The sequence below is a fragment of the Siphateles boraxobius genome, unplaced genomic scaffold (genome assembly GCF_051911475.1).
Source record: "Siphateles boraxobius isolate OS27281-9 unplaced genomic scaffold, OSU_SipBor_1 19, whole genome shotgun sequence".
In the NCBI taxonomy this organism is placed as follows: domain Eukaryota; kingdom Metazoa; phylum Chordata; class Actinopteri; order Cypriniformes; family Leuciscidae; genus Siphateles; species Siphateles boraxobius.
The window spans coordinates 1851738-1877893 of record NW_027508799.1 but is presented as its reverse complement, the minus strand read 5'-3'; the positions used below and the strand labels follow the sequence as shown (position 1 = coordinate 1877893).

Below are 26156 nucleotides of genomic sequence, written 5' to 3'. Positions count from 1 at the left end.
AGTGTGATGAACTAATTAATAAGAAAATAAATAACACTTCTTGGTACAATCTTGCTGGTATCATGCCATGCTTAAATCGTTTTGTTTTGTTTAGCTTTTGTGGCAGAGATTACTAAGAAACACCAAATATAACATAAAGGCGTTTATGACAATTCATAATAATATGATCATCAAACAGATCTAAAACTTAAAATGGTATATCAAATCGTTTTGGTATATCTTTTATAACATAGTTGAGAATCATTTGTTGAAACAAAAAAACACTTGTTTTTGCCTATTCATGTCTTTTTAAATATGTATAACATAGTATTTAAAAAGATAACATAAATATGTATACTGGTGTATAACATAGTATAGTATAACATATATGAATTAAACTTTTTTTTTTAAAGGTTTTAGTAAAAATCTTCTTGTGCTCAAAATAATGTAATGAATGACACAAAAAAATACTAAATTAACAACAACAAAAAAAATGGTTTAAGGAGGATATAGCTTAATTAGCGGTCCGCTAATTATCTTGACAGTAGTGGCATGTTTTTTACTGTATATCATGGTAAAGTTGCAGGTTCACATGTACAGAAGAAAACGTGTGCTATTACACGCTAGCTAGCTTTATTGGCATGTTTAATTGTCTAAAAACAAACACTGTTTATGAATAAATAATGATCGATTATACAGTCGTGAAGAATAGACTTACCTGTTGCAAAGATTGCAAAGATGACGATAATAATAGCGGTCGCCGATTGGTCAAAAGTAAGCCACAGGAGCAGAGCCAGGAGAGAAACGCGATTGGTCAAAAGTAAGCCACAGGAGAGAAAGGCGATTGGTCAAAAGTAAGCCACAGGAGAGAAACACGATTGGTCAAAAGTAAGCCACAGGAGAGAACGCGATTGGTCAAAAGTAAGCCACAGCAGAGAAACACGATTGGCTCACGTGGGCTTACTTTGGGCTTACTTTGGCTCAATCGGTAGGAAGCAATAGGCGCAAGCGAGAGGTAGTGGGATCGATGCCTGCATTCTCCAGTGCTGTCCATCCTTTTTACGCCCCCCTTCAAGGGGCACTACCTAGATGAGCTCTTGCGGCTCAGTGCTGCCGAAAAAGTTTTTTAGAACGAGGTACTGCACACATTCCTGGCAAAAGCAGGTCCCACCGAGATTTGAACTCGGATCGCTGGATTCAGAGCCCAGAGTGCTAACCATTACACCATGGAACCTTGGCGTGTGTCAACTTTTCCCATGAGCAGCAGAGATTTAAGTCATTGAGTCCAGAAGCACGATAGCAAGGATTTAAGTCATTGAGTCCAGAAGCACGATAGCAAGGAGCAAATGAAGCCTTTGCTTTTTAAGCCCATGTTTCCCCAATTCCGACTCGGTTTGAGAGTGCCAATTTCACCGCCACGTCAGCAGTTGCGCATCACCTCTGTTTTTTCCCTCCCTTCCGCAAAGAACCTAAAAAGGTTCCACCGAGATTTGAACTCGGATCGCTGGATTCAAAGCGCAATTTTTTGATTAAATCTACAATTAAAAGGTAGCCAGTGCAAAGTTGCCAGCACAGAGGAAATGCGGCCTGTTTTTTTGTGGTCATTGGAAATCACGCTGCAGCACCTGCACACGTGCTAGGGATCGCGCCTCGTCTTTGTCTTTGAGAGCGATGGACACCTTCGCTCCGTCATCGAGGGGAATTAGCTCAAATGGTAGAGCGCTCGCTTAGCATGCGAGAGGAAGCGGGATCGATGCCTGCATTCTCCAGTGCTGTCCATCCTTTATACGCCCCCCTTCAAGGGGCACCAACTAGATGAGCTCTTGCGGCTCAGTGCTGCCGAAAAAGTTTTTTCGAACGAGGTACTGCACACATTCCTAGCAAAAGCAGGTCCCACCGAGATTTGAACTCGGATCGCTGGATTCAGAGCCCAGAGTGCTAACCATTACACCATGGAACCTTGGCGTGTGTCAACTTTTCCCATGAGCAGCAGAGATTTAAGTCATTGAGTCCAGAAGCACGATAGCAAGGATTTAAGTCATTGAGTCCAGAAGCACGATAGCAAGGAGCAAATGAAGCCTTTGCTTTTTAAGCCCATGTTTCCCCAATTCCGACTCGGTTTGAGAGTGCCAATTTCACCGCCACGTCAGCAGTTGCGCATCACCTCTGTTTTTTCCCTCCCTTCCGCAAAGAACCTAAAAAGGTTCCACCGAGATTTGAACTCGGATCGCTGGATTCAAAGCGCAATTTTTTGATTAAATCTACAATTAAAAGGTAGCCAGTGCAAAGTTGCCAGCACAGAGGAAATGCGGCCTGTTTTTTTGTGGTCATTGGAAATCAGGCTGCAGCACCTGCACACGTGCTAGGGATCGCGCCTCGTCTTTGTCTTTGAGAGCGATGGACACCTTTGCTCCATCATCGAGGGGAATTAGCTCAAATGGTAGAGCGCTCGCTTAGCATGCGAGAGGAAGCGGGATCGATGCCTGCATTCTCCAGTGCTGTCCATCCTTTTTACGCCCCCCTTCAAGGGGCACCAACTAGATGAGCTCTTGCGGCTCAGTGCTGCCGAAAAAGTCTTTTCGAACGAGGTACTGCACAGATTCCTAGCAAATGCAGGTCCCACCGAGATTTGAACTCGGATCGCTGGATTCAAAGCCCAGAGTGCTAACCATTACACCATGGAACCAACACACTCTGCTAGCTGGCTGTCTGAGAGGCAGATAGCGATGAGGCTAGGTGGAATCAGGTAGACTAAAAGAGGCGGACGTGGTTCCTCTGCCGAAACCCGGGATAGAACCAGGGACCTTCAGATCTTCAGTCAAACGGTCTCCCAACTGAGCTATTTTGGCCAGGTACTTGTATGGTTTAGCCAGCAGGGATGTCTGGGAGACCGCCCGTCATTTTCGAGAAGAGCAGAGCGAAGGTCCCAGAGAGAAAATGAGTGGCCCGTACGGGGATCGAACCCGCGACCTTGGCGTTATTAGCACCACGCTCTAACCAACTGAGCTAACCGGCCTCTCTCTGAGACATTTTATCCCCAATTTCTCAAAAATATCCTGGTTGCCCTAATCAGGCTGAAGAGATTAAAAGCAAAGCCTAATAATGGGCTCGTCGGGGATTTGAACCCGGGACCTCTCGCACCCTAAGCGCGAATCATACCCCTAGACCAACGAGCCGAAACATACATCCTCCCTGCTGCTGCCGGGCCGCAAACGTTTCAGCTTGCATGGCTTAAAGCTCAATTTTTTGATTAAATCTACAATTAAAAGGTAGCCAGTGCAAAGTTTCCAGCACAGAGGAAATGCGGCCTCTTTTTTTGTGGTCATTGGAAATCACGCTGCAGCACCTGCACACGAATAATGAGAAGCTTACTTACAGGAGCCTGGTCTGCAACACTGGACCCAGTTGATGTTGCAGGAGCAGAGGCAGCACTTGGCTGGACAGAAGGCTGGGGAGGAGACTGCAGAGGAGGCTGAACAGGGCGCAGAGGAGGAGACTGCAGAGGAGGCTGGGCAGGGCGCAGAGGAGGAGACTGCAGAGGAGGCTGGGCAGGGCGCAGAGGAGGAGACTGCAGAGGAGGCTGGGCAGGGCGCAGAGGAGGAGACTGCAGAGGAGGCTGGGCAGGGCGCTGCAGTCCTGTGGGTGGCTGTAGTGAGGATGGTCCTGGTGCAGAGGGACAGGGGTTGAAGGCCTTGCTGGAAAGATAGGAGTTGCTCTTTCCAGTGGACAGGAAGCTCTGCAGGCGACTGGGACACCTGGCCAGGGGTCCACAATGCTGGAGGAGCAGGATAAGGGGCAGGAGCAGGGGCAGTAGCACGAGCCGGGGCAGGAGCAGGGCCTCTCGAGCCTGCAGTGGCTGGAGAAAAAAGAAAAAACTTACCCACTTACAGGGTTTGGCTGGAGACAAAACCTTTTGTGCCAGCTGTGAAGCAAATAAATGCTTCCCCCGCGCCAACAGGGCCTACACATTGGTCGCCAGCAGTGGCCTGTTCTTAGTGGCAGTAGGTGGAGGAGGAACAGACACAGTGGCAGTGGGCACAGCATCAGTGAGGACAGATGCAGTGGGCACAGTGGTGGTGGGCACGTGGGCTGGAGTAATGTATATAATAATGTAATGAATGACACAAAAAAATACTAAATTAACAACAACAAAAAAATGGTTTAAGGAGGATATAGCTTAATTAGCGGTCGGCTAATTATCTTGACAGTAGTGGCATGTTTTTTACTGTATATCATGGTAAAGTTGCAGGTTCACATGTACAGAATAAAACGTGTGCTATTACACGCTAGCTATCTTTATTGGCATGTTTAATTGTCCAAAAACAAACACTGTTTATGAATGAATAATGATCGATTATACAGTCGTGAAGAATAGACTTACCTGTTGGAAAGATTGCAAAGATGACGATAATAATAGCGGTCGCCGATTGGTCAAAAGTAAGCCACAGGAGCAGAGCCAGGAGAGAAACGCGATTGGTCAAAAGTAAATCACAGGAGAGAAAGGCGATTGGTCAAAAGTAAGCCACAGGAGAGAAAAACGATTGGTCAAAAGTAAGCCACAGGAGAGAACGCGATTGGTCAAAAGTAAGCCACAGCAGAGAAACACGATTGGCTCACGTGGGCTTACTTTGGGCTTACTTTGGCTCAATCAGTAGGAAGCAGTAGGCGCAAGCGAGAGGTAGTGGGATCGATGCCTGCATTCTCCAGTGCTGTCCATCCTTTTTACGCCCCCCTTCAAGGGGCACTACCTAGATGAGCTCTTGCGGCTCAGTGCTGCCGAAAATGTTTTTTCGAACGAGGTACTGCACACATTCCTGGCAAATGCAGGTCCCACCGAGATTTGAACTCGGATCTACAATTAAAAGGTAGCCAGTGATCGCACCTCGTCTTTGTCTTTGAGAGCGATGGACACCTCCTCTCCATCATCGAGGGGAATTAGCTCAAATGGTAGAGCGCTCGCTTAGCATGCGAGAGGTAGCGGGATCGATGCCTGCATTCTCCAGTGCTGTCTGTCCTTTTTACGCCCCCCTTCAAGAGGCACTACCTAGATGAGCTCTTGCGGCTCAGTGCTGCCGAAAAAGTTTTTTCGAACGAGGTACTGCACACATTCCTGGCAAAAGCAGGTCCCACCGAGATTTGAACTCGGATCGCTGGATTCAGAGCCAAGAGTGCAAACCATTACACCATGGAACCTTGGCGTGTGTCAACTTTTCCCATGAGCAGGAGAGATTTAAGTCATTGAGTCCAAAAGCACGATAGCAAGGAGCAAATGAAGCCTTTGCTTTTTAAGCCCATGTTTCCCCAATTCCGACTCTGTTTGAGATTGCCAATTTCACTGCCACGTCAGCAGTTGCGCATCACCTCTGCTTTTTCCCACCCTTCCGCAAAGAACCTAAAAAGGTTCTACCGAGATTGGAACTTGGATCGCTGGATTCAAAGCCCAAAGTGCTAACCATTACACCATGGAACCAACACTTCCTGATAGCTGGCTGTCTGAGAGGGAGATAGCGATGAGGCTAGGTGGAATCAGGTAGACTAAAAGAGGCGGACGTGGTTCCTCTGCCGAAACCTGGGATATAAATATCCTGGTTGCCCTAATCAGGCTGAAGAGATTAAAAGCAAAGCCTAATAATGGGCTCATCCGGGATTTGAACCAGGGACCTCTCGCACCCTAAGCGAGAATCATACCCCTATACCAATGAGCCGAAACATACATCCTCCCTGCTGCTGCCGAGCCGCAAACATTTCAGCTTGCATGGCTTAAAGCGCAATTTTTTGATTAAATCTACAATTAAAAGGTAGCCAGTGCAAAGTTTCCAGCACAGAGGAAATGCGGCCTCTTTTTTTGTGGTCATTGGAAATCACGCTGCAGCACCTGCACACGAATAATGAGAAGCTTACTTACAGGAGCCTGGTCTGCAACACTGGACCCAGTTGATGTTGCAGGAGCAGAGGCAGCACTTGGCTGGACAGAAGGCTGTGGAGGAGACTGCAGAGGAGGCTGAACAGGGCGCAGAGGAGGAGACTGCAGAGGAGGCTGGGCAGGGCGCAGAGGAGGAGACTGCAGAGGAGGCTGGGCAGGGCGCAGAGGAGGAGACTGCAGAGGAGGCTGGGCAGGGCGCAGAGGAGGAGACTGCAGAGGAGGCTGGGCAGGGCGCTGCAGTCCTGTGGGTGGCTGTAGTGAGGATGGTCCTGGTGCAGAGGGACAGGGGTTGAAGGCCTTGCTGGAAAGATGGAAGTTGCTCTTTCCAGTGGACAGGAAGCTCTGCAGGCGACTGGGACACCTGGCCAGGGGTCCACAATGCTGGAGGAGCAGGATAAGGGGCAGGAGCAGGGGCAGTAGCACGAGCCGGGGCAGGAGCAGGGCCTCTCGAGCCTGCAGTGGCTGGAGCGTAAAAAAACACAACAAAATTATCTTATTGTTTTAGACTTTCACTGCATGACTTTCTCAGCTCTGCTGGACAGCTACTGCGATTACAAGGTTTACTGCAAAGCATGTATGATTAGTAGAGAGATGACAAGATGATGAAAAGATGGAAGGAAGCAGTGAAAATCATCCTGTTTTTCATCCAAGCACCATTAGAAGAAATACAAGAAGAAAAAAAGATGGGATCAGCCAAGTGTGAAGCGAAGCAGACCAAACACTACAACAGCCACTTATTCCAAGGGGAGTGGGGGAAGTGTGAGATGACAAGAATGAGCTTTAGTCAATGATTACGATAAAAAATGAAATAAAACCTTTTACATACACCTTTAAATTATCTTTTTTCCTTTGAGGATGTTCACTCAAAGGGTGAATGTAGATTGACACCTGAGAAGTGCCATTCCTCTGTGTTGTGAAATAAAATAATATGTCATTTAAAAAATACTGTTTTGTTTTATTTGTAATTGTTTGTAAAATATTGTTTAAGATTTACATACCTTGAGGAAGTTGTTCCTCAGCTTGTGAGGCTACAGTTGCCATCTCCAGGTCATCTTCCTCCTCAAAAAAATCCGTAGCAGCAGAGTCTGTAAAATAACATAAAACACTAAGCACATGTCACCAACACACTTGTATGCGTTAAGTGATGCTCACCACATGTAAAGAGCTGTCTCCGGGCTGCGGACTCAGACGCAGGTGGTACACGTGGTCCTGCAGCTGTTGAACACGTATTTTCGTTAGACATATATACTGCATAATATATACTGTAATGATTTTAAAGCTTGCAAATCACTTACAGGGTTTGGCTGGAGACAAAATCTTTTGTGCCAGCTGTGAAGCAGATAAATGCTTCCCCCACACCAACAGGGCCTTCACATTGGTCGCCAGCAGTGGCCTGTTCTTAGTGGCAGTAGGTGGAGGAGGAACAGACACAGTGGCAGTGGGCACAGCAGCAGTGAGGACAGATGCAGTGGCCACAGTGGTGGTGGGCACGTGGGCTGGAGCCTGCCTCTTCAGCACGTATGCTTTGAAAAGGGCCATATTGGTGTTAGGCCCGGCCTTTGCCTTCTTCAGGTAGGTGATGATAATAGCCTGGGCCTCCTTGCTTGGGTCCTCATACACCTCCTTCATTGACCTACCCTTAAAATCCCCAAACTCCACCATCAGACATCCAGAGTCTCCTGTCCTCTGGGCCTCCTGCAGCATGGCCTGTTTTATATGACACACCTCCACAGCCTCGCCTACCTCCCTGATCTTCAAGGTGTATCTGAGGAACAGGTGTTTGTTGTCAGACAGCGGGTTGTCCCTCTCCTCCTCCCCCAAAATGCTGCTGACCAGATAGCAGGCATACCCCAGTGAGTTCTCCAGCAGCCACAGGAACCTCTGACCCTGGTGTTTCCCAAACTGGATCTTGCAGTGAGCCAGAACCAGGAACTGGTCTCCAGGATTCCCTCCATTCTGCCTCACAAAGGCAGTGGCCTCAGCCAGGACCTCCTCCTTACACCTGGCCCTCCCTGCCAACACGATCTTCCTCCTATTGGCCTCCTCAGTTGGCCCCATAAGGAGTCGACCCTCAGAGGTTCTTCGTAAAACCGGGTATGCATACATAATCTGAAAGGACACAGGCATAAACAGAACGTTACATAGCTGTCATATTCCAACTGAAAGTATTTTACTACAGCATTTCTTTTTTATGTAATTAATTATTATAATATTATAATAATTAATGATTATTATTATTATGCGCATAAGCATTATTGTTTTTATACAACTGTGAATCACTTTGAATTGCCTTGTGTACAAATTGTAAATAGTGTGATGAACTTTTTAATAAGAAAATCAATAACACTTCTTGGTACAATCTTGCTGGTATCATGCCATGCTTAAATCGTTTTGTTTTGTTTAGCTTTTGTGGCAGAGATTACTAAGGTACACCAAATATAACAAAAAGGCGTTTATGACAATTCATAATAATATGATCATCAAACAGATCTAAAACTTAAAATGGTATATCAAATCGTTTTGGTATATCTTTTATAACATAGTTGAGAATCATTTGTTGAAACAAAAAAACACTTGTTTTTGTCAGGAATCAATCAGATTCATTCCCATCCACCACTCAAAGGTCACTCTCCCCGGAATATTAACCAGTCACACCTGTTCACAATCAGTCACCTCGTTACCCAGCCCTATAAAACACTCACGCACACCCCAGTCATTGTCAAGCCTCCAACAGGAGAAGACCGTTACCCACGATTTCCCGAAGTTTCCAAGTCTGCCAACGAAGATCCATCACGTAACTATACTCACCCCTGAATATACTCACCTTTGTCTCCCTGTCTTGCTGTCTCCAGTATTCCAGTCTGGTTCCCTGTTTCCCGAGTCCTGCCATTTGAATCCAAGTGCTCCACGTGTCCACTGAGATCTCCCTGTTCCTCCCTGGATCTGAAACAGAAAAGTATTCGTATCACTGGACATTGTCTACCCATGTCCAACTCTCTGAAGAAGGGTCTGCTCACCTGGGATCCTCTGCACGACGTGATCGTCAACGCACCTGCACATGAACTTTGTCTCTGCACATATATCACTGTAAATAAACTCACGTTTGCTTTCACTTACCTCCGCCTCTGTGCCTGTATCCTGACAGTTTTTGCCTATTCATGTCTTTTTAAATATGTATAACATAGTATTTAAAAAGATAACATAAATATGTATACTGGTGTATAACATAGTATAGTATAACATATATGAATTAAACTTTTTTTTTAAAGGTTTTAGTAAAAATCTTCTTGTGCTCAAAATAATGTAATGAATGACACAAAAAAATACTAAATTAACAACAACAACAAAAAAAATGGTTTAAGGAGGATATAGCTTAATTAGCGGTCGGCTAATTATCTTGACAGTAGTGGCATGTTTTTTACTGTATATCATGGTAAAGTTGCAGGTTCACATGTACAGAAGAAAACGTGTGCTATTACACGCTAGCTAGCTTTATTGGCATGTTTAATTGTCTAAAAACAAACACTGTTTATGAATAAATAATGATCGATTATACAGTCGTGAAGAATAGACTTACCTGTTGCAAAGATGACGATAATTACTACTGATGACGACTACTTCCTGCTCAGCTACTGTTCGGACGCTCTCGCTTACTGCTCCGTGCTTTGCTCTATCGCTTTTATATTTCTATAATTTATCTCCTTTATCACCTAATTTTAACTTCAGCAAATCAGCACAGTGCTCAAACGCTTGGATTACTACAAAAAAAAGCAGAATTATTTTATTCGACCAGCCTCCCACTGAAAGCTTACATTCCGGGGAAGAGAAAACACAACTGCCTACATTCATAAGGATAAGAAAATGCCTCCTCTGGAATCTACCTGCTGCTCCAACTGCCACAGACTTTTACAAAGGATTGCAATTCTTGAAACAAAGTTAATTGCGGGACCACCAAACCAGACGGAACACACAACAGAGCTTCGTCATGGACGTCCTCAGCATTCAGCCGGTGAGTCCCATGAATCTAGTGCTTCTCGACAGGCCATACTGAGTGTAGAGAAACAAGCCGATCATTTTACTAATCGATGGCACAAACAGGGTGCGAGACCCAAAGGCACTCGAGACATCAGATTGTCATGAGCATCACACATTACTGCAGTAGCATCCTCTACCCCAGATACGGCTCTGACAAGGACTGCAAACACTGGTCTCCTACCACCGCCTATACATCTTGAGAACAGATTTGAAGTATTAATGAATGTGGAATCCCGAAATTTGATGAATGTGATCGCACACAGACAGAATCAGCCAGTAGCTAACACTGATGCTAACTGGGGCTCAAGGTCGAGCAGACAGCGGCACTCAGCTCACAGTGCAGCCGAGCCCAGGACTCTGATAGTGGGCGACTCCGTAATCAGAAACATTAATAGCAGGGATACAACAACGTGCTGCCTTCCACAAGCAACAACTTCTGATGTAAACAGGGAACTTCAGAACATTCTGATGAAACATAAGACTGCAAATCGACTCATCATTCATGTGGGGAAGAATGATATTCATAAAGAGCAGTCGGAACTTCTTAAAAAGGATTTCAATGAACTTTTTGAAACACTTAAAAGACTGAAAGTTCAAACATTCATCAGTGGACCACTCCCAGCAAGAGGAACAAACAGGTTTTCACGGTTGCTTGGGCTTAATACATGGCTGCAAAAAACCTGCAATATAAAAGGAGTGAACTTTATTGATAACTTCAATCTTTTCTGGAGTCAGAGGCAACTGTTTCAACAGGATGGCCACCACCCAAACAAACTTGGTTCAAGAGTGCTAAAGGACAATATCTACTTCTCCCTCCGTCATCCTTCTGCAATGTGTGCCAATCCACTCAACCTGAATGGCACACACACACCTGGATACAGTATGAATGACCACAGGATTTCACTTCAGCACCTGAATGGACATGCGGTTGACACATCACACAAGGACAGTGATAACACCACTCAGCCACAACAACCTCTGCTCACGGACACAATCTCAGCTGAGCCCTGCCCACAGAGCTCACCACGGACAGACTGTGACATACCAGCACTGCTCCAAGATACAGCACCCATAGACGACTTTCTGGAAAACAGCCAGGGAAACCAGGACAGCATATTACAGCCTCCAATAACACCAGAGCAAAAATCCCTCTCACCGGAAACATTATCACTCTCTCCAGCATCTCCACTTCTGTGCTTCTCAGAGAAAATGGAACAACTGGTGCATGCTGGAACTAGACTATCCCACTCTTTTGCTGCGAGCCCCCAGATACCAACCAAAAAACGCCAGGCCCCACAACCACCAAAGCCTGCGGGCCCAGCTCGCCCTCCCCCTCCTCCTGTGAGAGCTCTTCGGCCTCTGCCACAGCGCCAGGGCCCACACCCTCCTCCAGCGGCTCGAGGTGAACCAAAAACAACTGATACCAGCTCTCAGTGATATGTGTCGGGTCCCCGCAATGATAACAATAACTTTCTCAAATGTTTACAGAACAAGCGGGAACCCAGTGTGCCTGTATCTTTTTCTATTGCTGTCCGATTACATGATAGAAAGTCTAAGGCCTTCAAAAGCCGTACAGCAAACCCATCTAATCTGGTGCCTATTACACGACATACCAAGATTGCTGTGGGGACAAAAAATAAGACTGTTAAGTTAGCACTTTTAAACATCCGCTCACTTAGAAATAAATCACTTTTAGTCAACGACTTAATAACCACATACAACCTGGATTTTATGTTGCTAAATGAAACTTGGCTAGAAGAAAGTTGCAGTGCAACAGTCCTCAATGAAACAGCCCCTCCTAACTTTACTTGTATGAGTGTCTGCAGAGCTGTCAGAAGAGGCGGAGGTTTAGCTGCTCTTTATAAAGATGTCTATCAATGTAAGCAAATATCATTTGGGAATTACCCGTCTTTCGAGTATCTGGGTATTGTGTTAAAAGGTGCTCCACGCATTTTACTTATCATTGTTTACAGGCCTCCAAAATACTCTCCAGCTTTTGCTGAGAACTTAACAGAACTTTTATCAACAATTTCCTCAGAGTTTGACTGCTTTGCCATTACTGGAGATTTTAACATTCACATAGATAATGAGGAAAACAATATGGCAAAAGAAATCAAAACTGTTTTAAAAACTTTTGATCTGACTCAGCATGTACATGGACCCACACATAATCGTGGACACACTCTAGATTTACTTATCAGTAAGGGTCTAAACATTTCATCAATTGTTATTAAGGATGTAGCACTGTCTGATCATTTTTGTATTTTCTTTGATATATTGATCTCTCCTGCCATTGAAGCTAGATCTGTGTCTGTCAAGAAGAGATGCTTAAATGAGAACACTAGTGTACTATTTATGAAGGCTATATCTTTAATACCAAGCATATCTGCTGACTCTGTTGATTTTCTCCTTGATTCTTTTAACTCAAAAGTTAAGAGTGTAATTGATGATATTGCTCCTGTGAAAGTCAGGAAGAAGAGTGGCAGACAAAAAGCACCTTGGAGAAACTCAACAGCAGTGCAAAATATGAAAAGACAATGCAGAAAAGCAGAGCGCATGTGGCGGAAGACAAAACTTGTAGTCCATTATAACATCTACAAAGACAGCATCCATGCTTTCAATAAGGAACTAAGGAAAGCTAGACAGACTTTTTTCTCGAATATTATAAACAGCAATATAAACAACACGCACACTCTTTTTGCTACTGTAGAGAGACTGACAACATCCCCAAGCCAGATTCCCAGTGAAATGCTCTCAGTGAGAAAGTGCAGTGAGTTTACTTCTTTCTTCTCTGAGAAAATCAATAATATCAGAAAGGTGATCAGCTCATCCTTGAGTTGCGCTGGGGTCAGGCAGATCAGACAACAGCACGAGAAAGTAGCCACTATGTCTGATTTCGAAGAAATTGATGGCAAAATTTTGGAAGAAACCGTACAGCAACTACAAACATCAACCTGCGCCCTTGACGCACTTCCCACATCTTTTTTCAAAAATGTGTTACACAGCTTAGAAGCAGATCTCCTGGAAGTGGTAAATGCCTCACTTCTCTCTGGGAGTTTTCCGACCTCCCTGAAAACTGCTGTCGTCAAGCCCCTCCTGAAAAAGAGCAATCTGGATAAGACCATATTAAACAACTATAGACCGATATCAAATCTTCCTTTCATAGGCAAGATCATTGAAAAAGTTGTCTTCAATCAGCTGAACAAATTCTTAAGCTCGAATGGATACTTTGACCATTTTCAATCTGGTTTCCGACCGCACCACAGTACAGAGGCCGCGCTCATAAAGATAATAAATGATATTCGCTTAAATACTGATACAGGCAAATTATCAGTGCTGGTACTACTCGACCTCAGTGCTGCATTTGACACTGTCGATCACAAAATACTTCTTGACAGGCTGGAAAACTGGGTCGGGCTTTCTGGGATAGTCCTAAAATGGTTCAGGTCATACTTAGGAGGCAGAGGTTATTATGTGAGTATAGGAGACCATAAGTCTGAGTGGACATCCATGACATGCGGAGTCCCTCAAGGCTCAATTCTTGCGCCACTCCTATTCAACCTGTACATGCTCCCAATGAGCCAAATAATGAGAAAGAACCAAATCGCTTACCATAGCTATGCAGACGACACACAGCTCTACTTATCCCTATCGCCTAACGATTACAGCCCCATTGACTCCCTTTGCCATTGCATTGATGAAGTAAACAATTGGATGTGCCAAAACTTTCTTCAGTTAAACAAAGACAAAACTGAAGTCATTGCGTTTGGAAACAAAGATGAAGTTCTCAAGGTGAACGCATACCTTCAGTCTAGGGGTCAAAAAACTAAAAATCAAGTCAGGAATCTGGGTGTGTCTCTAGAGTCAGACCTTAGTTTCAGTAGTCATGTCAAAGCAATAACTAAATCAGCATATTATCACCTGAAAAATATTGCAAGAATTAGATGCTTTGTTTCCAGTCAAGACTTAGAAAAACTCAGTGGTGGTAAGTAACGAAGTAGAAATACTTCGTTACTTTACTTAAGTATTTTTTTCGGGGATCTGTACTTTACTTGAGTATGTTTTATTTGCATCTACTTTTACTCTTACTCCACTACAATATTAAAGACAAAGTTTACTTTTTACTCCGTTACATTTCCCAATGCTCGCTCCAAGTATTTAATACACTGGCTTTCCAAACCAATGAAAAACTTGGTTTTATTTTGAAAAAAAAAAACGCACGAGCTCTTTGCAAGCATACACTCTCATTAACAGTCAGTTCGCCATTGTGGAAGATGACCGCAGAAACAGGTGAAGGTGCAGCTCTGCCCAGCAATGATCCTGAGATCCCTTGTATCTTGCACATCTTCTGTTTGATGCAGCTAATGTTATGGAACATGTCTATTGCAGAGCTGCCAACTCTCACTCATTCAGTGTGAGACTCACGCAATTGACACTTTCCACACGCTCTCACGACACACATCCATTTTCTCACGCAGAGAAAAATCGCGAAGCAAAGAGGACATTGACACCGACAGACAGGACAGAGTGGGTTACTTTTGATATGAAATAAATTCTCAGCTCTCAGATTCTGTCAATTTTATTACGAAATTCAAACAATAAATACCATTTTGGAGCTTTTAAATGTGACGTGACAGATAGCTAGCGCCTGCTATGGGGTGCCGTTAATCTCTTTACTACTAGTTAATTGTAAATAAAAGCAAATGAACAATAATAGGTAGCCTGTGTTGAAAGATACAGTACAACTTACCGAAATGTATATACCTTATACATAATATCAATAAATCAGTGTTTTTCAACCGCAGGAAGAGGTCAGTAAAACAGCTGGAGAACAATATATTACATAACGTTACATTTACCTCAGAAAAAAAAAAAAAACATTTAATGACCATAGCACGTTAGTTTGCTAGAAAAATTTGTATTTTATAATATATTTAATATTAGTATAAATTAGTATTTTGCTAAATATGTGCACTATATATTTATTATATTTTTTACTTATATCATTAAAATATTATAAAGTTGTTATTATAATAAAAATCACATGTATTTTTAACATGTAATAATACCAGCTGACAGGGCTCTCTGTAGCCTATGTTTACAGAATTAGGTGAGATTTTCTTAATTTAAAAATTAACATGCATCTACTGTACCAAATATTTATGAAAATGAATCTATATTGAATCAAGATCGGAATCAAACCACAATAATTGAATTGAAATTGTAAAATTTGTATCAAAGAATGGCCTACCAGTCATTGCACCATAATATGCTGTCACTAAACTTAATGAAATTGTTTAGAATTGATGCAAGGTGCTTCATTGTCTCTTATGATTGCAAATCTAACAAATTCTTAATTGCAGTATCTAATAATTTGTTCAATTAAAACATTGCATATCACTCCCAAAACAATTGATCTGTTTAATTATTTATATTTATAGTTTGAATATTTACTTTTTACTTTCGGTACTTAAGTACGTTTTAAATCGGATACTTTTGTACTTTTACTCAAGTGATGTTTGAATGGAGGACTTTCTACTTTTACTGGAGTAATTTTTTATTTAGGTATATATACTTTTACTCGAGTATAATTTTTGAGTACTTTTACCACCCCTGGAAAAACTTGTGCATGCTTTCATCACCAGTAGGGTGGATTATTGTAATGGACTTCTCACTGGCCTTCCCAAAAAGACCATAAGACAGTTGCAGCTCATACAGAACGCTGCTGCTAGGATTCTGAGCAGAACCAGAAAATATGAACACATCACACCAGTCCTCAGGTCTTTACACTGGCTGCCAGTTACATTTAGGATTGATTTTAAAGTATTATTACTGGTATATAAATCATTCAATGGCCTAGGACCTCAATACATTGCAGATATGCTCAGTGAATATAAACCCAACAGATCACTCAGATCATTAGGATCACATCGGCTAGAAATACCAAGGGTTCACTCTAAGCATGGCGAGTCTGCTTTTAGCTACTATGCCAGCCGCAGCTGGAACCAGCTTCCAGAAGAGATCAGATGTGCTCCTACAGTAGTCACATTCAAATCCAGACTCAAAACACATCTGTTTAACTGTGCATTTACTGAATGAGCACTGTGCCACTGTTCGTCCGACTGTTTGCACTGTATTTTATTTTATGTTTTAATTATTCTGATTTAATTTGATTATTTCTGTATTTTATCTTTTATTCCAAACTGTTTTAATTATTCTGATTTCTTTTGATTATTTTAATTTCTTCTATGTAAAGCACTTTTAATTACCATTGTGTATGAAATGTGCTATATAAATAAACTTGCCTTGCCTTGCCTAATAATAGCGGTCGCCGATTGGTCAAAAGTAAGCCACAGGAGCAGAGCCAGGAGAGAAACGCGATTGGTCAAAAGTAAGCCACAGGAGAGAAAGGCGATTGGTCAAAAGTAAGCCACAGGAGAGAAACACGATTGGTCAAAAGTAAGCCACAGGAGAGAACGCGATTGGTCAAAAGTAAGCCACAGCAGAGAAACACGATTGGCTCACGTGGGCTTACTTTGGGCTTACTTTGGCTCAATCGGTAGGAAGCAGTAGGCGCAAGCGAGAGGTAGTGGGATCGATGCCTGCATTCTCCAGTGCTGTCCATCCTTTTTACGCCCCCCTTCAAGGGGCACTACCTAGATGAGCTCTTGCGGCTCAGTGCTGCCGAAAAAGTTTTTTCAAACGAGGTACTGCACACATTCCTGGTAAAAGCAGGTCCCACCGAGATTTGAACTCGGATCGCTGGATTCAGAGCCCAGAGTGCTAACCATTACACCATGGAACCTTGGCGTGTGTCAACTTTTCCCATGAGCAGCAGGATTTAGGTCATTGAGTCCAGAAGCACGATAGCAAGGATTTAAGTCATTGAGTCCAGAAGCACGATAGCAAGGAGCAAATGAAGCCTTTGCTTTTTAAGCCCATGTTTCCCCAATTCCGACTCGGTTTGAGAGTGCCAATTTCACCGCCACGTCAGCAGTTGCGCATCACCTCTGTTTTTTCCCTCCCTTCCGCAAAGAACCTAAAAAGGTTCCACCGAGATTTGAACTCGGATCGCTGGATTCAAAGCGCAATTTTTTGATTAAATCTACAATTAAAAGGTAGCCAGTGCAAAGTTGCCAGCAGAGAGGAAATGCGTCCTGTTTTTTTGTGGTCATTGGAAATCACGCTGCAGCACCTGCACACGTGCTAGGGATCGCGCCTCGTCTTTGTCTTTGAGAGCGATGGACACCTTCTCTCCATCATCCAGGGGAATTAGCTCAAATGGTAGAGCGCTTGCTGCGCAAAAGAAGGGGCCCAATCTTTGCGCACCCGCACACAAGCCAAAAAGACTCGAAAAACGAGAATTTGCCCACAAATTTCCCCTGCAACATTATTAGGGCTATATTCCTGTGCGTTATAGTCACATTTGAAACAAGTCACCCTCCGCGGGCTGGATTCGAACCCGTGTTCTGCGTGTGATCAACTGCGCCTGCGTCTTCATTTATCTATGACATCATTATATTGATTTATTTTTTTTGTGTGTATTATTATTATTTTTAAATATTGCACATTACATGTTGTTGATTATTTATTAAAATGAATAAAAATGGAGGGATATGATTTGATTGACATGATTTATCAGATTTGTTTTAAGACACTTCAAATGTTTTATTAAATGTTTTTTTTTGTGTATATTATTTTTAAAAAATTGCATATTACATGTTGTTTATGATTGAATAAAATGAATAAAAATGTTTCTTCAAATATGTGTGTTTTTTGTGAGGGATATGATTTGATTGATATGATTTATTAGATTACTTTAAGACACTTTAAATGTTTTATTAAAATGAATACACACAAATATTTCAATGACACTCAAAATGTTTTATTAAAATGAATACACAAATATTTAAATGACACTTTAAATGTAAAAAAAACAAATATTAAAATGAATACACACAAATAATGAAATGAGTACACAGACACAAACACACATATATACATATATATATATATATATATATATATATATATATATATATTTATATATATATATATATATATATATATATATGACAATATGAAAGACTGGGTGGAACCATGTACAGTAATATATACAAAATATATACAGGAAAAAAGCAAATTGTTTATTGAGGAGGTGGAGTTTGGCTTGTATTTTGCTGGCGCTGTTCTGCCAACCAGTCATCTAAAGATTTTCCATTTGAGGCACGCAAGCAAAATGTGGCATTACCATATCGGCTATGGCCAAACTCTTTGGTTTTGGGCTGCCCACATTTGCTGCACATGTTAAAGGTTACCCCTCGCACATACTTCCTCTTATGGACTCCGCTTTCCGTCTCCTGGGCCCGCCGGCGCCTGTTCCCCTGGGTGTAACGGGAAACAGGAGCAGCAGACACAGGAGCAGGTGGAGCTGGGCCTGCACCGGATGTTGAAGCACCAGAAGGTGGAATCACCATTGACACGGTCATGTCTGGGTTAAGGACTAGTGACAATGACCCAGGTGCTGAAATGGGCTGCACAACTCCTGATGCTGTGGGGGCATTTGCAATGGGGCACACCATGGTGGTGGCAGCAGCAGGCCGTCGACCTGGTCGCAGAAGAGGAGCCTGTCCTTCTCGATTTGGCGGAAGAGTAAATGTATGTTTTGGGCGTGAGGTCGATGCCGCTTCATCCAATTTTTCCCTCGGTGGAGGAAGCTGCGTATCAGCCACAGCAATTGGGTCAGGTGGAGTCAGTCCCTGAGCGAGGACACTCATTTCCTGTTTTTTCTGCTGCCGTTGAAACCTGAAAATAAATTACATGTATTATATATATGTTTAAAAACGTATTCAGTTAATTTGAAGAAAATAATGTGCCTTGCTTACCACTGAATGAGTGTCTTCTGGTTTAGCTCAAACAGCTGGATCATTGTTTCATCCATCAGCCTGTGATTGTTAAGCACCAGCTCTCGGATGTGGTGGTAATCCGAGAGGATTTTAGACCACCTGGGGCGGCAAACTCCAGCCTTCTTGGTCGGCGACTTGTGTAAAGCACACAGCTTTGTACAAATGGCCTCAACCAAGCGGCTGGTGCTGGGCCACTGTGCTGGTCCCCCGGGATGTCCAATCAGACACCGTTTTACACTCTCCACACCCGGTGTGACTCCGGACCGCTTTGGTGCCTTAAAGCGTCCATGTGTCAGCTGAGGCTGATGTCGAGGCTGATAGTTGACCCGCTGTTTGTCTATGTCATGGAGAGCTGTCCACAGCTGAATGGCCTCTGTCACCTGCAGGTCAGTGAGGTAAGGAGCCTCACGAAGAACAACCAGGTAACCTGCCATATCCTGGACCTTGTCCCACCCAGCAATGCCATCGGGCCCAATGACTGCTCCCTAGTAAATTCAGATTAATGTTAATATATGTGGAATAAAACGAGATTGAAATTAAATAAAGCCCTTAAAGTGTTTTACCTGAGCCTCGTCGGAGAAACTGCTTCCAGTGTCAGATGGCTGTGACAACACTGAAGGGGCAGGGGCAAGTTGGTGTCCTTCTCTAGTTGATGTGGATGGCTCAGCCAGTGACACGTCAGCCATTGATACATCAGCCAGTGATGCTGGGGACTGAGGCTGAGGCAAAGATGAGGGGCTGTTTGCGAGATCATGGCAGGGGTCATTCTCGTACAGCACTGGAACTGTGATGTCCTCCGTGATCTCTTCCTCAAACCCCTCATCTTGCAGGTCTTGGTCATCAATTTCCTCCACCAGCCTGTCTTCATCCTCTGGGTTCTGGAGCACTGGAGTCAGTGTTTTGCCAGTCTGGCTGTAAAGGTACTCTATTCCTAGCAATTCACCTACGAGAATAAAAGGGGAAAAAATATGTCTTAATATTTTGTCTAGTACATTTAAGGCTAAATTGATGCTTAGTAGAGTATTACAAAATAACAAATTAATGAATGTCTTGCCTGTATATGCTCCAGGAGGGCGATAGCGCTCATCCCAGGGCTTCCCAAAGACTGTCTTGCTAAGCTGGTCCACAACCTCTCTCATGGCACTGCCATATGACCGGATGGAGGACGCTCCTTTTATGGCATCTTCCATCCGGTCATCATTCCAACGCATCAAGCCCTCAAGGAGATAGGCTTGAAAATGCGCATCACTGGCACTGGTTCCTAAAAGTAAAAAAAAAAAAAAAAAAAGGGTTTTATATGTCACATATGTACAATATATTTACTACACATGAGGTGCTATGAAGTAGCTGGTTACATGTAATAGAGTTATGTAATTACATAAAAAAAATTATTGTCATTATAACCAGAGTTATTAGTGATTTGTGAGGCAAGACAGCTTTGTCAATGCTTTTATGACATCAGAAAAGAACTGTAAAACTGTGACATTTATTAATGTGACATTAATTTAACGTAATGGAAGCAGTTACAGTGCTTATATTTTTTTACAGAAAAATTACTAATCCATATGTATGTAATACCTGGAATAAAACGGTTCAGGTGGAGGTGGAATGACTCCAAGGAGGTAGAGCCTCGAGCACACCTGTAGCAGCACAGCTCCACACCGCCTTTCTTCAGTGTCCCCTTCTTTATGTAGAGCGGAAAGTGCTCTGGGTCTTGGATACACTGTACATGCTTCCGCTGTTCTTTCCATATCTGCTGGATCCGTTCATGGTTCAGAAGTGGAACTCCCAGAGTATCCTTCCCGTCCACACTGTCAAACTGATCAATCAGTGACCCAATCAATATGGTGGTCTCCTCCTCCCCCCTGGTCCTCCTCCGGCAGTGCAGTGCCAACTCCCTCCGGTTAATGCGAGCACTGACCGCCTTTTCTGAGATGTAGCCAGTCTTCTTTGCTGCCAGCTCACCCTCCTTTGCACGGCGAAGAGCAGCCACATCCTCTGAATCCCACTGGAATATGGACATGGATAGACGTGCCATGAAGATCCCATAGAGCGGATGAGCCTCTGTCGTGACACCTGCAGCAAATCGCCGCATGAAATGCCAGATGTCCAGGCGCACTTCAAGCTCATCCCACTCCGAAAACATGGCCTTCACCTGAGACTGGCCGTGCTGATCTCTGTCCACGTACATCACCTTTGGGGATGCCTCTCCTGCCTCTCGGTAGCGTTTCATTAGGCCAGCTGCCATGGGGTCCAGTGCATGTCCCTCGGCGGCTGTTAGGACAGAGACAAGGACTTGGCCGTGTTCGTTACCAACATTTGTGCACCAGGCAGCTGTTCCTGAAGCAGCACCGGCAAGTTTTTTTGTGACCTATTGAAGAAAAAAAAGATTTTTAAAAACAAAACAAAATAAAAACTCATAACTGTGCATTATGTACACACACACACATATCCATATCTGGACAATTTCTGGATATAAACAGGGCTGTGATACCTTTTTTGTGGAGTCCATCTTGAGAACACAGCCAAATACAGATGTTATTTTGGCCTTGACCTCGTCCAGTCGCCCCAGAACATCCCTGGCGTACACAGCTAACAGCCACTTATTATTATTATTATTATTGTGTAGTAAAGGTTCAGTGTTGGTGTGATGGAAGAAGACAGGGGTCGGCGTGACTGGGACTCGTACACTTTTATTTAGTTAAGAAGAAATGCGCTGTGCGCGCTCTAACATAAATCACGTTCACGTTCAAAATATCACTCTTTCCACTATATCCAATATCACTCTTTCCAATATCAAACATCACTCTTCAGCGTCCAGCTCACGTCTCGTGCACGAGTACCCAGTCCTTCTCTCTCACGCTCTCTTGCAGCAGCCAGCTTTTATGCGATCTCCCCACGCCAATTACTGCAATCAGAGACAGGTGTTCGTCATTTTGCACTTGACCTACTTACTCACCGCTCGGCTCCGTCGTTGCTCTCGCGCTACAGACTTCGCTGAACCACGCCCCCCTCGCCACATACCCCCACCGCCCGACTCAGGCCGGGGAGCCGTCCGGCCTGCAGCCTCCCCCCTCTCCCCCCTCCTCCTGGAGAGGAAGTCAGCCACAACCATCTGTGCACCCGGCCTGTGGATCACCTTGAACTTAAAAGGCTGTAAGGCCAGATACCAACGGGTGATCCGCGCGTTGGTATCCTTCATGCGGTGGAGCCACTGCAGGGGAGCGTGGTCCGAACAGAGGGTGAACTCTCGACCCAGGAGGTAGTAGCGGAGGGTGAGAACGGCCCACTTGATGGCTAAAGCTTCCTTTTCAATGGTGCTGTACATAGTCTCTCTCTTCGAGAGCTTCCGACTAATGTACAGCACCGGCCGTTCTTCGCCCTCTATCTCCTGGGACAAGACTGCGCCCAGCCCCCTGTCCGACGCGTCAGTCTGTAGGGAAAAAGGGAGAGAAAAGTTAGGAGCCTGTAGGAGCGGTCCGCCACATAGAGCAGCCTTTATCTGGGTAAAGGCCTGCTGACACCGCTCCGTCCACTGGACAGTATCTGGTGCTTCCTTTTTAGTCAGATCAGTCAGCGGGCTAGCCAGGTCCGAATAATTAGGCACAAACCTCCTGTAATATCCAGCTAGCCCCAGGAACTGTCTAACCTCCTTTTTGGTCTTAGGTCTTGGACAGGTCGCAACTGCTGCGGTTTTATCAATTTGGGGACGCACCTGTCCATGACCCAAGTGGAAGCCCAGATACCTAACTTCCACGCGCCCAATTGCACACTTCTTTGGGTTGGCGGTGAGCCCCGCCCCTCGCAGCGTCCTGAGGACAGCTCGCAAATGCTGCATATGCCGCTGCCAGTCGTTACTATAGATGATAATGTCATCCAGGTAAGCAGCAGCATATGCAGTATGCGGCCGGAGAATTCTGTCCATCAGGCGCTGGAAGGTCGCGGGAGCCCCGAACAAGCCGAAAGGAAGAGTAACAAATTGGTGTAATCCAAACGGCGTCGTGAAAGCAGTTTTTTCTTTAGATATTGGAGATAAGGGGATCTGCCAATACCCTTTTGTCAAATCCAGTGTCGAATAAAAATGAGCGGTACCGAGCCGATCAAGCAATTCGTCAACCCGCGGCATTGGATACGCATCGAATTTCGACACAGCATTCACCTTGCGATAATCCACACAGAACCGGACGGAGCCGTCGGTTTTAGGCACTAAAACTATCGGGCTTGCCCAGTCACTGTTGGATTCTTCTATTACCCCCATGTCCAGCATAGCTTCTAATTCATCCTGAACTACTTTCTTTTTATGTTCAGGTAAACGATACGGCCGGCTGCGTACTATTACGCCCGGTTCGGTCTCAACGTGGTGCTGAATGAGATTTGTCCGACCAGGTAGGGGCGAAAACACATCAGCAAACTCTGCTTGTAAATTACGTATGTCAGTGATCTGGGACGGTGAGAGGTGGTCTCCGCCAAATGCCAGAGCGAGAGATTGGGATTTTGAGCTCGCTTCTGGACCGAGATCCTCCTCCCCACTTACCACCGTCGCCAGCATCACTGACTCCGCCTCATTCCATTTTTTAAGGAGGTTAAGGTGGTAAATTTGATGTGCCCCGTCCCTATCTGATCGGACAACCTCATAGTCGAGGTCCCCGACTCGCCGTGTGACCACAAACGGCCCTTGCCACTTCGCGAGTAATTTAGAGCTGGATGTGGGAAGCAATACAAGGACTTTATCTCCCGGTGCAAATTTGCGTAGTCTAGTCCCCCTGTTGTACAGCCGACTTTGCTTGTCCTGAGCCTGTAACAAATTCTCCATAGAGAGCCGCCCCAAAGTGTGGAGTTTTGTTCTCAGGTCCAAGACATACTGAATTTCGTTTTTGCTATTCGAAGGTCCATCCTCCCAAGCTTCTCTAAGCACGTCCAGCACCCCGCGGGGCTGACGCCCATAGAGAAGCTCGAAGGGGGAAAACCCCGTGGAGGCTTGGGGGACCTCGCGTACAGCGAACAAGAGGGGTTCTAGCCACTTATCCCAATTTTTGGCGTCTTCTCGTACGAACTTACGAATCATGGATTTTAACGTGCGGTTAAAACGTTCCACCAAGCCGTCTGTTTGTGGGTGATAGACGCTGGTGCGAATCGATTTAATGCCCAATAATTCGTACAGTTTGCGAATAGTGCGTGACATAAACGCCGTGCCTTGATCGGTGAGAATCTCTTTCGGGATTCCTACCCGGGAGATTAATTGAAACAGTGCGCTCGCCACGCTTTTAGCGGAAATATTGCGAAGCGGCACTGCTTCTGGGTATCGCGTTGCATAATCCACCAGGACTAATGCAAAGCGATGCCCCCGTGCAGATCATTCTAATGGCCCGATGAGGTCCATTCCAATTCTTTCGAAGGGGACCTCCATTAAGGGAAGAGGGCACAAAGGTGCTTTTGGGTTGGCCGGTGGATTCACCAACTGACATTCACGACAAGACGCGCACCACTTGCGCACGTTCTCGTGAATGCCCGGCCAGAAAAATCGGGTCATTAAACGATTTAGTGTAGCTGCCTGCCCTAAATGACCAGCCATCGGATTACAGTGAGCCGCCTGGAAAAGCATTTCCCGACGGCTCTTTGGAACTAATAACTGAGTTGTATCTTGCTTTGACTGGGTGTCTTGGGTCACCCGATACAACTTATCTTTTATGATAGCAAAATAAGGATATGAGGGCGGTCGGTCGGGGTGGAGGGGCTGCCCGTCGATCGTACGGACCTGGTCAAACGCATTTTTAAGCGTCTCATCTCGGGACTGTTCCAGAGGAAAGTCATCACGCTCTGAAAGAATCCTTCTTTCAACCGCGTTCCGAACCTCTGGGACAGATACCGAGGGCCCCGGCACAGCCTCTCCAACCTGAGCGACCGCTCGCCTCTCCTGCTTCCTTTTTGTCCCAGAAGCACCCGCACACAAATAACCCAATAGTGTTTTAAACCCCGGCCAATTGGTCCCCAAAATTAACGGGTGCCGGAGGTGTTGGCTAACGGCCACCTCCACACTATGCTTTTGGCCCCGAAATTGGATAAGGACTGGCATTAAAGGGTAATCCATCACCTCCCCGTGCACACACCGAACCCTAACCGTGCGGCTCTTATCCAATGCCTCTGGTTGTATCAGATTTTGATGGATGGAGGTTTGGTTACAGCCTGAATCCACCAAAGCCTGATAGGTACCCCCCTTAATACTCACAGGTATTTGGTACAACCCAGCTTGATCGGGGGCAGCCTGCGGTGTGTCAGGGACCCTGACCAGTGTCCCCACCTCCATTACGGGGCACCGATCGATAAAATGTCCAGGGTCCCCGCAACGCCAACAGGCCGGCCCAGTCCTTCCCGCCGCCCCAATGGCGGGAAGTGGGTCAAGCGATTGGCGTGGGGAGAGCGGGGGTGCAGGAGGCGCAGTGGCGGAGGCTGTTCCCCTGGACGGCGTTCTGGGTGCGGGAACAGGCTCAGCCGTAGGTCCGGTCCTCCAGCGGGGCGCTGGCCTGGGCAGGAATCCTCCACGGGACCTGGGTAGAGGGACAGGGCGAGAAGAGAGAGAGAGAGAAGCTGCTGGAAGGGGTTCGCCGACCCCTGGGCACGCCACCATCTGGTCCTCCGCCAACTGGATGGCCTGGTTCAGCGACGTCGGGCGGTGGCACTGGACCCACTGCGCGGTCTTCCGGGGGAGCCGCGCGACGAATTGCTCCAGTACCACGTGGTCTATAATTCCCTCGACGTCGCGTCCGTCGGCCATCAACCACTTGCGGCACGCGTCCCGGAGCTGCTGCGCAAAGGCGAAGGGTCGGCCGGATTCCCCGAGCTCCAGTGACCGGAACCGCTGTCTGCTCTGCTCCGGGGTCCGGCCAACCCGCTGCAGAATGGCGCGCTTGAGGTCTTCATATACCAGGAGGTTCTGGACTGGCAGCTGTTGTGCGGCGATCTGGGCTTCTCCGGCCAGCAGCGGGATCAGCCGCATCGGCCAGTCCGTGGACGGCCAGCCCCAGGCCTCGGCCGACCTCTCGAACAGCTCGAGGAAGGCTTCGGGATCGTCTCCTGGACCCATTTTGTGGAGGTGCATGGGCTGGGCCGAGGCTGGAGCTGGCGATGATGGTGTGGCCCGAACCTCCTGGTCCATCCAGCTCCGGAACTGCTCACGGTCCTCCTGCTGGGCCCGGAGGAGTGTCTCGAACCGACGCTCCTGGTGCTCCTCCATGGCCAGCAGGGCCCGATGTTGTTGCTGGTGGAGTCCCGCGAGCGCGTGGATGATGTCCGCAAGTGGGGACGGGGGCTGTGTG

General features: G+C 45.6%; 5 non-coding genes across 5 annotated transcripts; all 5 read right to left on the bottom strand.

Moving 5' to 3' along the window:
* Positions 1–1141: 1141 nt before the first annotated feature.
* On the bottom strand, positions 1142–1213 carry trnaq-cug (transfer RNA glutamine (anticodon CUG)). Its single transcript has one exon. It is a non-coding gene; the product is annotated as a tRNA-Gln (tRNA).
* A 654-nt stretch (positions 1214–1867) lies between these two features.
* On the bottom strand, positions 1868–1939 carry trnaq-cug (transfer RNA glutamine (anticodon CUG)). Its single transcript has one exon. It is a non-coding gene; the product is annotated as a tRNA-Gln (tRNA).
* Positions 1940–2593: 654 nt separating this feature from the next.
* trnaq-uug (transfer RNA glutamine (anticodon UUG)) lies at positions 2594–2665 on the bottom strand. Its single transcript has one exon. It is a non-coding gene; the product is annotated as a tRNA-Gln (tRNA).
* A 256-nt stretch (positions 2666–2921) lies between these two features.
* Positions 2922–2995, bottom strand: trnai-aau (transfer RNA isoleucine (anticodon AAU)). The gene has a single exon. It is a non-coding gene; the product is annotated as a tRNA-Ile (tRNA).
* A 13675-nt stretch (positions 2996–16670) lies between these two features.
* Positions 16671–16742, bottom strand: trnaq-cug (transfer RNA glutamine (anticodon CUG)). The gene has a single exon. It is a non-coding gene; the product is annotated as a tRNA-Gln (tRNA).
* Between the last annotated feature and the right edge of the window lie 9414 nt (positions 16743–26156).